The 12974-nt window shown below is 37.2% G+C and overlaps 1 long non-coding RNA gene across 2 annotated transcripts in view; it reads right to left on the bottom strand.

Annotated features, from left to right (window-relative positions):
• LOC309686047 overlaps positions 1 to 12974 on the bottom strand; it is a 191523-nt gene that overhangs the window by 58577 nt on the left and 119972 nt on the right. For both annotated transcript variants that reach the window (XR_014270509.1, XR_014270510.1), the window contains one exon: positions 5654 to 5707. This is a non-coding gene — a long non-coding RNA (uncharacterized lncRNA). The remainder of the gene's footprint in view (positions 1 to 5653; positions 5708 to 12974) is intronic.

The following is a 12974-nucleotide window of genomic DNA, read 5'->3' as shown; positions in this document are numbered from 1 at the left end:
GACAAAAATATTTTACATGCACTATCCTATTCTTACATGTCTGACAAATTTGTAAAAGTAAATTTGAAGTTTTACAGAATCAAATTTGTGAGATGTTTCTTCTGAAATACTCACATAGTCTACACCAGGTGACTGATAATTTATGTTTCATTTGGCATTTCCTTAGGAAAACAAGAAAATGCAGAATGAAGAACAAAGGCATAATAGGCAATCACCTTAAATACTTGCTTTAAATTGCTTAAATTTAGAATAATTAGGAATGAAATTATTTTTTCAGGCCTCCTTCTCTTTATAATAACAATCATAACACTATAATATAACAATCATAAGACTATTGCATAAATGATGAGATTTAAGGAAGAAAAAACGACTTGGTTCTTACTTTTCAGTCTTGGGTATTGTTGCTTTCATAAACACTGTTAGAAACATCCAGTTTTTCAAAGTTAGGACGAGTCATTGAAAATGTCCTCTGTAACTACTAAGGCTACAAAGTTAAAGAGAGCGTGAAAGAGAGCGTTCTTTCATACTCACATCCAACAGCTGAAGCATTAACGAAATTGTCAAACTTTGCAAGATGGATGGCAGGACAAAAGAGTTGCCAAGCTTGCTGAGAGCCCGACCCTGCAAGTGGCTTCCTTTACTTGTACGAAGACCTGTCCGAATCTGTCTTGTCTGAAAACACGGGATTTCTCTGTCTGGATGTAGCTCCAAGACTGGAGCCTATATATGTATACACTAGCAACTTAGTATGTGAGCTTCGCACAAAGAATATAAAAAATGTTTTCATTGGTTAGTTAGCTTGGGGGTCTATAGGGTTAGACGTTCGTAGGTCTACAGCCATAGCACAAAAAAAGATGCTCTGTATTCCACATGCATTAGAATCTACTGTTCCGAGGCTTGTATTTAATTTCAAAAGATCACAAAAAATTCATATTTTCCTATAGGAAAGACAAAAAGAATGCTTAGTGGCAGGGATACTTGAAGGGAGACAGAGTTTTGGATCCTGGGTTCTTAAACAGCTGGCTGGGACCACAGTCCCGATCTGCTAATGAAGGCTGGATTTCCCTTCTCTAATCAGCTCTCTTGATGGCACTTGCTTTTATTCTTGAGGGGCAGCTCCTCTCCTTACAGAGGAAAGATCTGCATAGGAAGGGCTTGATCCACCATTACTGAAGTTGTGTTTTAACTGTGTGGGTGCAGCGTCTGACCCAGCATGCACAAAATGTGTGATCAAAGTAAGGGAGAATTTCTAACAATAACCTCCTGCTGGAAAAAGGCAGATATATGTGCTGTCATCCTGAAGAAAGTCAGTCGAGAGTAGCAAAAACCTTGGAAAGATTTGCCATCCAAGTGACTCACAGGATTTAGCATAGCTGACCAGTAGCTATTACTACACAAGAAAGGAAAATGGGATTGAATTTAAGACTAGTTAAATAAAAATACCGCAAATGAAAATTTATAGATGAAGTTAATGGAAGTTCGGGGGGCTTCCATTACTGATGAAACTAAAGAGAAATACCCTTTTAGCAAACTGAAATGCCATGTTAGTTACAGTAAGATCCGCAAGCAATCTTTTTATAATTACTTGTACCAAACTCCTTCATATTCTTGCACACCAAGCTGAAAGAAATAGCCCTTCTAACAAATGGCTTCATTTAAGGCCTCTCTCAAAATGTACACATTCATGTATTTTTGTCATTGATTAAAACAAAAGGCCCAGAGGAGCAATTACTTACTGCTGGGCATTATGAGAAATATCTCTGAATTAAATTATTTTCAATAGTGAAAACTATTAGCACATGAATGAAATTGCGTTCTTTTAATAACAATACTGCCTTTTAAAGGACACTGCCCACTCTCCCAGAGATACATAGAATTCTGAGTACAGATGCATGCAAACCCCAACACTTAGTCAAGAATCTGCTTTTGTTTTTTCTTCTGGTTGTTAATTCTTGAGGGGAAAACTGAAACTATTTCATCTGTATTGATTCTGTATGAAACTCGCCCCTATGCACAGAAACAAGCACACAGTTTTATACCATACAAGACTTCAAAATAACAACAATATAGAAACTGCCATGTGGGATGAAACCTATGGCCAGTGCATCCAGCGCTAGGTCTCTGAAAGAGGCAGGACCAGGTGTTTCAGAGGAGGGTTAAATGAAACATAATTAGTAGACAGTCATTGGTTGTATAGCTTGTATATCTTTTGGTGTAGAGTTTGTGAAGAGATCTCTGTATGTATCTGAAACTTGAGCGGAGAGTGATTAGCTGAACCCCATGGTTTTGGGTTTTTTTTCGAGCGTAACATTGGCAACCAGATTTCCTGTGTGAAAACTGTGAATCCAATTTTCACTCCCAAAGACTGCTCCTTATAATGTGTTCTGTGTCTGCCAGTAACTTGATGTGCTAGAATAGTCCTAACTTGCTAATATTTCTGAACATTTCAAAGAGGCTCAAGCACTGCTGGAGTACAAAAGACTTCTGAATTAATTTTCATGCCAGTTACCAGAACTCTTCTGGTATACACTTTAAAGATTTTTTTTTCCCCAAAATAGCTATTTAGAGCTTTTAACATTTCATATAGAACCCAAATTCACTCCTTGTAGTGAAAATATAAAGTGCCAGCACAAAACTGCATGGAATGTAGATTTAAAATAAAAGAATTAAAAATTGTCATTTTCATGTTGCATTTTCTATGTCCATATAGAAAATGTCTGGTCCAGAAACTGCATACTGTACAGAAATAGCATACTAACAATGCACCCATAGTTTTAGTAGGCTTTCAAAGCCTCTGAGAACCAGTAGGCTTGCAAACTTTAAAATATGGAGGTTTTGTCACAGAGCTCATTATTGCAAGAATTGCTGTTGACCGTATCCACAGAAAATTCTATTATTGCACCATATTGCAATAGTAACCCAATGCCTCACTCACTAGGCAATTGTTTAGGCTCACAGCATCCTACCCTGCAAATACCAACAGAATGGGGGCTCATAAAAACCACAAATAATCTTGAAAATGCTTTGATTCATGTTTTAAGTCAGTAGAGAGATGTGAAAGGTGCCAAATAATTCCCATTTCATTACCAGTAGAAAAGATCAGCACTGTCCTCCATGTTGAGCTGCTCATCATCACCTGTATTCAGCCAAACCCCTTACCTCATCACAGACATGTTCATAAGTTGGGATCCAATTAATTAATGGAAATGTGCAGGATACATACAAAGACATATTATGTCCATAGAGCAGAGGTATCTACTGTAGCTCTTTTTTTCTACTTCATGAAGGCTACAATCATCACCATTAAGGACAAAAAAAGCCCATAAATAAAGCCAGTAAAGAAGGCAAACAATTTCTAACTATGAAACTTCTTTTGAGGGGTCTAATCTCTACCTTTGGACTGGTTTTCTTAAAAAATATTGTTGACTGACAGACGTATTTTATCCAGAAACATAGAGTAGGCAATCTTTGGGGAGTATGGGGCTGGAGTAAGAGGGTATGGAAGGTACAGGGAAGAGGTGGGAGAAAATAATTTCTTTACTAAAAATGCAGTTTAGATGACCCAGATTAATTTGACTTCATTCTTTTGATAAAATAAAATTGCTTGTTCTCTTAAAGATAGGTTTGGAGAAATCTTACTGAAATATATTGATTTTTGTTTCAGAAAAATGATTAATGATACTTAAAGAAACAAGGACTGTTAAAAAATGAAATTAAATTTGTTATTTGAACCACAATGATTTTTTTTTTCTCAGATTTTCCATCTTGATGAATAAATCAATTATTATTCCAAATCAATCTAACCATTACAATTTCATTACAATTTATATCTGAAAGGCAAGTGATATGACAAGCTCCTCATGAGGTACCTTGATGTAAGAAGAATAGAGATTGTCATCAGCCACCTTTTTGCTAAAGCTGTTAAAATTATATTATATTATATTAACAGATTTATTTACTGTTGATAACTATATCTTGCAATGTTTTGAACAAAATACCATAAGCAAAATTTCAAGCCTAAGTAATGAACCTTGGAGGAATGACTAATTTGGATATTGAATATGCAGAAAAAGAGGGTGTGGATTTAAACAACAACAACAAAAAGTAATTTTTGTTCCTTGGTCATTTGTCACTTGCAACAAATCCCTTAATATGAAATGCTTCTGAGAAGTCCTCAAGATTAATATTTGAAATCACTAGGTGTTTTTTAATCCAAGATTTCCCTCCCTGCTTGCAAGACTGATTGCAGACTAATTTGCAAAAAAATAAATAATCCAGGAATATCAAACTAGGGGAACCAAATAGACAGCACTGGCTGAAGTCTACATCTGGTTTTTAAGGAAATAAAGGTATTGGGAAGAGCAGATTTGAAACCAATTTCCAGGAGAAGATCCAAAAGGAAGACATTTCTCCTTGATGAACTGAAATAGAGAAAGCTTTCTAGGTGTAGGCAGCACCACAGAAAAACCCAACGATAAGAAGTTAGAATTATGAGAAGATGATAAGAGACTACCTCATCTAAAATAAAGATGAGGTTAACAGTACTGATTAATTGTTCGAGCTATGGAACATTTCAACATGATACAAGTGAAAGACTTACATAGGAACACCATGTTCTTATTTACTATTTTGTCTGTATTTAGTTATTTTAACCAGGGCTAAGAAGAGTCTATTGAAAAGCAAAGGAACTTTAAATCTAAAGCAGACCATATCTGTATACTGTGAACAAAATATTCCATACAAAAAAAGGATCTTTAATTCATTTTGTCCACTCTTTTGTCTCCCAACAAGGTATCACATCACTCTATAAGAAGCATCAAAAAATGATCGAATTGGGTGTAGGCAACGTTAAAGCTCTACTGCATGCAAATGTCATTACCCAACTCACTCGTTAAAACCCACGACAATAAAAGAGATGGCCAAAAAAGTGTTAGAGATGGCCAAAAAGTGGTTTCGGCAAGCTGTACCTACAGTATACAACAGTCAATCAAACTGGAATTCCACAGGTAAAGCATACAAGCCAGCCTACCAACCTATGCACAGTGAGATTGTAAATTAGTGCTTCACTTTGATTTTTTAGTACCCAGTAAACCAGATCATTAACTGCAATTTCATTCATTTCATAATTGCATTTTCTTAAGTTCGGATCTACAGAAATGGTGTTTATAAATTTGCAAAGCCATCTCCGCTACCGAACTGCCACTCTAGCTGTTTCATTTCTGTGGTGTTAAAACACCACCTCTGGAGTTATCATCAGACAATCTTGTTTGCAATGCTGATATCTTGGTAGATGGAGGGAGACTGATAGCTCCCAGAAAAAAAAAAAAACACAACCTCAACTTGTAAGGCTTTAAAGAAAACCCCACATATATCAACGCAGAGCATGAGGAAACAAGGACAACAAAAGAAAACAAGAAGTGAGAGAAATAATAAAATTAAGCACATCTGGAAAATAAATTCCTTTCTAGTTGAAAATTATAGCATTCTGGAAATTTCAACAAAATTTTTAAATTATATACAGCATTTTGAACATATTTATAACAGATTTTGCAAAGTTTCTCCAACAACACAGAATATCAATCTCTCAGAATTAGTTGCCTAATATCTGGAAAATATTTTTACAAAAAAACTGTGACTATGCATATTTGCTTACCTGATCAGTTAAACTAAATTCACTGGCCTAAGCAGAATACATTGCAAAAGAAATCTGTAAAAGAAAAAAAAAATGTTTAATTATAATTTATTTCTCTCATATTTTTGATGACAAATTAGTAACAATGAGTGGTTACTATTATGTAGAAATTGCAAGCAGCAAAATCATACTAAACAAAAGCTTCTTAAAATCTATTAGGTCACTGTTTGAGTCCTGTGTTGCAGATTTACATTTATATAGAATAGTACAACAACCAACAGACATAGTATACCGTGCTATTCAAAAAGGATTAAAGGTATCTGCTATGTAATTGATATCAGGTTTTGTGTCTTTTTATTCAAATAAAAATGTATAGCTATTCCTACTTCCTTAAAGGATACTCAGATTCGTAATTCGTCCATCTAGTAAAAAAAAATAATCATATATTTCTCATTAAATGTTCATCAGGGCACCTGAAAACACAGAGTTCTTTTACTTTGTATAACATTTCACATGAACACAGTATGAAAAGAACATTATTAAGACTGTGATGTGATTAATATAAATATCAGAAAATGACAAATGTGAGCCTGCCTGTGAAACTTTTATTTCTTCATGGAGAATGGAATATGCTACAGCTGCTAATTGCTCAGTCACATAGTATTCTTCTATGGGAACTCCTCTTCATTCCTTGTACAATCACACATTCAAAAAGTTCGAGCACTGATATTTTGTGTTAATTTCCCCGCTTAACTTGAGAGGTATTCATGCAGTAGTATTCAAATCCTGGTAGAAAAACTGCAGTATTTTGCTACAGTCCATACACTCTAATCATGATTGCTTTGACTGCATTGCAAACACTGCGCAACTCAAGTTCAGCAAATTCTTTTGGAGGAATAACATTGTCCCAGATTATTTCCTCAGTGCTAAGAGATCAAGCTGAAAAGTGAATACTTAATTTGGATCACATGGCCTCTGTTTTTTTCAGAGAACTCAGCATTACACAGCACTTTATACATTCAAGGTACTGCTCACAGTGATTTCAGCTGGAGACATAAATACCAAGCACATTGCAAATTAGGTGACAAACTGAGGTTACAAAAATGGGATCCCACAATAGATGACCATCTCTAAAAACTTGATGCAATGCACTTGACATCTTGATGTGTGAACTGTGTTAAACCAGAAGACTGAATTTCATTCTCCAGGGCTTTAGTCAACTTTGTCATGAGACTCTTCTTTCTTGTCCTGAGATGGTCTCAGTCACCAGATACTTCCACTTTCTGTTTCTGAACAAGACTCTCCCTTATTACAAACACAATTCACCCTCAGACATGACTCATCCACTCACAGTCTAGATCAAAGACAGTATGAAAAAGAAGTGTGATACCAAGTAAGGAAAGATTCCCACAGTGCATTTGCAGAGGATGGTTACATCAAGCTGCACAAGCCATGCTTGTACCATTTGACTTTACCACTTCGATAATGATATAACGCAGGTTTCCTTGATAAGTAAATGTCTATTCAGGGTGTTGGGAATGCAAAAAATCTTCAGAAATTCTGTTAGGAGGTCGTAGCTGCCAACCACAACCACCAACTCCAGTGCTGGAACATGTAGATGTTCCTCCTTGAGGTCGGGGAATAACTGACAGCATACCATCCTTTCTGCAAACTGGTATGACAAAAGGTTCATTTGGTAGTGTTTCACTTAACACTTGTCGACCACAAGGAAACTGCCTAAAGAAACATAGTTTCAATCACGGACTCTGGAAATGAAGTCTTATAATGGGAAGTGTCATACGATATCAATGAAAGATTCTTGATAAAGACTATGGTAACAGAGAAAGACAGTTCTGTCACCTCTCTTCTATTCACCGGAGACAGCAGTTTCTGGCATACGGGACATCATTCCCTGCATGAGTATTGGCCAATGTGCCTTGCATTTTTCAGTAAAAGGGAGTCCAGTGACCATGATACTGAGAATTTTGCAAATGGGCCAAGAAACAGTAACAAGGAAGGGTAAAGACAAACTGCAAACCCTGTCAGATCAGCCCAATTATCAGCAAACCCTAGAGTGTATGCTGCTAATAAAATATAGCTTTCTCTTGGTGACATTAGCATCCTTCTGATGTAGCCAGACTAGTTTATTTTAAATTAAAAACTCGGATTTGGGTCAAGCAACTTTAAGCTGAAAGGGTCATATTCTCAGCATTTCCTTAGCCACCTGCTTGTCTGTGTTTTTTGAGAACTGCTGTCTCATATCAGAAAGATTTACCATGGGACTTATCTTCCTAGTCCAAACTACAGTCCTGTTACTGGGTTTGCACCACTGGACCGATGCAACTGTGCAGGTCACTGTAGGTAAAACAGTTTCTCTGCTCAAATCTAATAGCAGGAAAGTTTTCAGCAGTTTAACAACAACAGAGTTTGAGCAAATGGAAAATCAGTGAAAAGATGTCTGATGATAGCCTAAAGGATAAACTGAACAGTGGTCACTGTTCTTTTGTAAGATTTGTTGTACATAATCCCTTATTCTGAGGTCATACCAGGACAGAAGTGGAATGAATTTTACTAGGAAAAAAAAAAAAAAACAAACAACAAAACCAAACCCAAAACCACAAAAAACCCCCACCAACCCAACAAAAAAAAAACACCTCAAAACCATAACCAGAACCCGGACAGCTCTGCAATCAATTTGAAAAACTGTCCAAATGTGTTCAGAGCAGTGAGAAATTCAGGATAATACCTGCCTCTCCATGTTTAACTAAAGTAATTTTTGCCTGAGAAAGACTATCACTTTGGGCACTTAAATTCCACAATGGCTGTTCATCTACCATTTACTGACACTACTGTAAGGGAAGCTTTGGATTTGAACTCCACCTACACCCATTATATCCCACCATCCTCAGTCACTCATGGTTAGACTCCAGAACCAGGCACATCACAGATGGTCCTGATGGTTACATTTGTTTAGCATTGGAAAGCAAACTATCTTTCCCTGTTAGATTTTTGGGTAGCCTTTCAGTAACAACGGGATATGCATGAAAACTAGCAAAAGTAGAGTGGCTTTATGACAGACCAGGTGCAATTTGCTTATTTTGGCTACATCTTGAAGCTCTGATGGATGCCCATTGCTGCTGATACAGGCATTGCATCCTCTACTACTCAAAAGCTCTGAATGCATGACTCCGCTCTGGGACAAAAAGGCACCTTATTGCATCAACAGCTCTGCTTGCCTCATTAATTATATCACAGCCTCTTTCAGAACAAAAAATATTGCTCGCCCCTCTTTAGTACAGTTATCTCTGTATTGCTAAGGGGAAGTAACTTGGATTCTTTACCTATTAGTGAATCAGAAACAAACTGTTATCCTCACTCTCACTGGAGAAACAGGCACCATGAAGAGTCTGATGGGGGAAGAGAGGATTTTTTTAGCTGTGTTAAAGTCCACCAGGAAATGAAGCAAGTTTGCATTCAAGTTTGCAGATTCTGCAGACAGTCACCAACTTCTTATTTTCAAACCGAGCACATAGGATTGATATGATATGATATAAAAAGCATCAAGGTACGAGGCAATTATCATGCAACTCTAAAGAGACAATTTTTACGGTCGCTTTTCAGAGGAGAACAGTGTTGTTATTCTCTTTTTATCCTTTAAACATTTAATAGTAATCCTATTTTATGCGTATTAATAGTAAGTCACTTATAACGAGATTTGCAAAGGTATCGATTTCAATGGGAGTTAAGGGCTAAATATCTTTAGATGGAGACACAGCCTTCATCCTATTAAATCTCTACATTTATTGTCTGCACACAAATCATTATAAAGCAGGCATTATTCAAGAAAGAGCTCAATAGCAAGCAAAAAGCCCAATTAACAAGGAATTCGACGCAATTATGGAAGTTCGGAAGTCGCCTGGGGTTATGTTTGCCTGCAAATCATTGGGGGAAGATGAAAAGGGAAGAGTTTGTTTCATGCCCACTTCCAAAGTATTATTTTTACTTCAGCTCTACATTATTAATTTTTAAAACCTGAAGTAATAGGACTTCTAACAAAGTCACAGGTTAGGAACAAACATGCCATTAACTGGGTTTCTGGGGGATTCTTAGTTTGGAACACTATCATCAGTGCTGGGGTTAGCCCTATCAATAACTAAAAGCAACAGACTGGGGTTCTTGTCTATAGCCCTTGGATGTTTGCAGATAATTAAACTGGCTTTTCTGACCCTAGGCTTTTAGATGCTAAAGTCAGGTCAACACAAAAAATGCTGGAATGTACATTTTAATGCCTAAACTTCTTCCCTACAATTCCACACCCATTCATGTGACAAAAGGAAAAGAAAGAAGAACTGAGGACCAATAGAAATGAACACTGGCTAATTGAAGTAAGGATTTCTTTAAGTACTAAAAACTGTTTTATTTTATTATTATAGACTCAAGTCTTTCCAGAAAAAAATGGCACTGTAAATCCTCCACCTAACATTGTAAAGTCAACAGATAAAAGAAATTTATCAGTCTATATGTCTGTCGAAGGGGCACCGAAAAAGTTGGGGAGTCAGGGAGCATCACAGCTGAATACCCTTGTGATAGCATCAAGGCATTTCAGGACAGCATATATTTCATTACGCAGTGTTTTTATGGCCCTTTTTTAAGTATAATGCTGCGATGGACTTCATACACCTTCCTAAACTAGCAAAATACTTGGCTGATTACAAACACAACAATTAACACGTCCACTTAAATTTGAGAGCTGCAAATTCCTGCCTTCCAGTGTGCAACGGTTTTTACCTCTGTGTCAGCTACCCGCAGTTCTCTGGCTTGGAATTGGGTTTCTGTTCTCAAGGTGGAATCAGATATATCATGATAAATCACTCTTGGGGGAGTGGGAGGGGGGGTGGAGATGTTTATTTTCTCAGTTTTTATCCCTAACATTTTCCTAGAAAGCAACAGGTTGAGCCAAACGAGAGTTCCCAGGGTGACCCCAATGATCCTAGGCCACTGATGGCTCTACTCAGCATGTGGTGACACAGAGATACTGGTTTCTCCAACTCAGACCTTCTGGAGGAATACCTGCTCGTACAGATACTGCCAAGACAGAAGAAAAGATCCACAGTTTGAGACAGACCTTAAACCGGCTGTCCTAATTAATGTTCCCATGAAATAGAAACATGGCTGAATAAAGTGAAGGATGCTTTGTCATTGCAATGACTGCAGTAGTGCTGGAGCTGAACACTACCAGCAGCGAGAGGAGACTCCGGCTAGGTGGCTGCGGAGATTGCCCTCACTGTGGCAGTACCTGAGAGCGTAGGAGAGACCACTACCACCCCACCACTGAAGTCCCATCTCAATGGATTCATTTCATTCAGTGGGCAAAGCTCTGGGAGACTCATTTACACCGTTTACAATAGAAGCAACGCAACAAACATGCAAGAGCTTGCACTATTTAGCAGGACACACTCCTACCCTCACAACTCGATGACAGCATGTTTGTTAAACAAGACTGGTTCTGACCCCATTATGCAGCTAAAATAAAATGAAAGTTATGTTGCGTGGCACAGAACTCGCCAGTATAAAGCAATCTGAAAATATGTTAAATAAAATTATTTGCATTTTATTTTTTTTTTAAATATATTTCAGGAGGAAAAAACTACTAATACTGGAGATAGTGAGTAATAAATGCATGTATAAAAAGCCAACAGAATCCTCTAAATTTTATTGAAAATGCTGCAGTTCTGTGAACTTTATTGTTTAAAAAAATACCCTTTTTTGTAATGTATATTTCCAGCTGAACAGGGTTAATCTGAAAAGACTGAGAAGTCATATTTAATGCAAAAAACCCTGAAGAAGTTATCTACCAGTACCTCAGGTACCACTAAAACTGAACTGGAGATTTGTGTGGGGAAAAAAGGTGTTCACGGTATTTTCTGCATTTGAAGTAAGTACGTAAGTACAACTAGAACCACATTTTCTTCCTTGCGAACAAACACAAACTATTTAGATGGATTTTCTTGACATGGATTTTTTAGTTTTTTATAATTTTTATTTTATGGGTCGTTCTGTCTCAGAAACAGAATATAGAAAATGAAAGAAACATTTTATTAAATGAATTTCACTTTTTCCATGTTCTTGCAAATGTTTACTGATTTGGGGGTGAGAACTTAACACTTCTTTCCCTAGCAAGATGTATTCTACTTTGTAAGGCTTCAGGTTCACTTCAGTTCTCAAATTAGGGGTGAAATTAGACTTAAATATTGGCTCTGCTAATTGCAGTCAGGTTCCTACAACAATATGCAAGCAATGACCAATTTATCAAAACAAAGCTTACATAACTATTTTCATTTTGTTAGTAATAGTTTCACTCACTGCTAAGAAAAGGACAAAGTCTTTTAAGTGAAATTCTTTTTTCTCCTAAAGTACTTAAAACTGGATTAATTTTTTTATACTTACTAGGGGTTGGATTGCACTGTAAGCCCATTGTAGTGGAAAAGGAGAGAAGTAAAAGCTCCACTGCATCTGGGGGAGGATCAGAAGGCACATCCACAACTCCCACGCAACCACCGTCCCCTGCAGCTCACTCCCCATGGCAGCCACTGTGTGGGGCACCTGAAGCAGATCTACAGCCAGGCAACCAGCCTGGGAGTCACCCAAGAAGCCTCTTTATCCCCCTTCAACAGTCAGACAGCAGATTTTTCCTTTCCTATAGCTGCCTGCAGCTTCACTGCCAGGGCCCAATGTCTCCCTGTGAACACGAAACCCCACATCCACATCCGAAGGCTTGCAATAGGCAGAGACATCCGACATACCTCTTCCACACCCACACTTGAGGACAAGTACAACATGGTGCTTCACTTTCTGTTTTCCTGAGTGACTGTGAATGCTATTGTTTGTAAAAAAACTTACCATGACACTCACCCCTGTTATGAGCTGTCTTACATGCCGGAGCATTCAAACTCAGCAATATCTTACACTTACAATCCATGCAACATAAAGCTGAATGCACTGTTGAATACAAAACATTACACAGGAGTAATAGCTCACAAACTGATCTTAGATACCTCACTATAGGTGTAGAGCAACTCCATTAAACCATAAAACAGAAATAAAACCACAACCTGCTCAGCCCTGGCTCATTGCATTACCTTTTTTGGTTTTGATTAAAAAAAAAAAACCACACACAACCCAAACCAGTAAGCATTACACTAGTTATTTGTCTAGTAGAATAACTTGTTTAAGATTTTTGGCACTATTTCAGTTGAGGTCTGCAATTTGTCTTGTAACGTTTTTTAATATACCACATGAATAGAAAACTACATTTCAAAGAACTGCAAAGCCACAAGTTACA

The sequence above is a fragment of the Vanellus vanellus genome, assembly GCF_965231255.1.
Source record: "Vanellus vanellus genome assembly, chromosome: 1".
Taxonomy (NCBI): Eukaryota; Metazoa; Chordata; class Aves; order Charadriiformes; family Charadriidae; genus Vanellus; species Vanellus vanellus.
The sequence above is the reverse complement of the archived record's forward strand: the minus strand, read 5'-3'. Positions and strand labels throughout refer to the sequence as shown.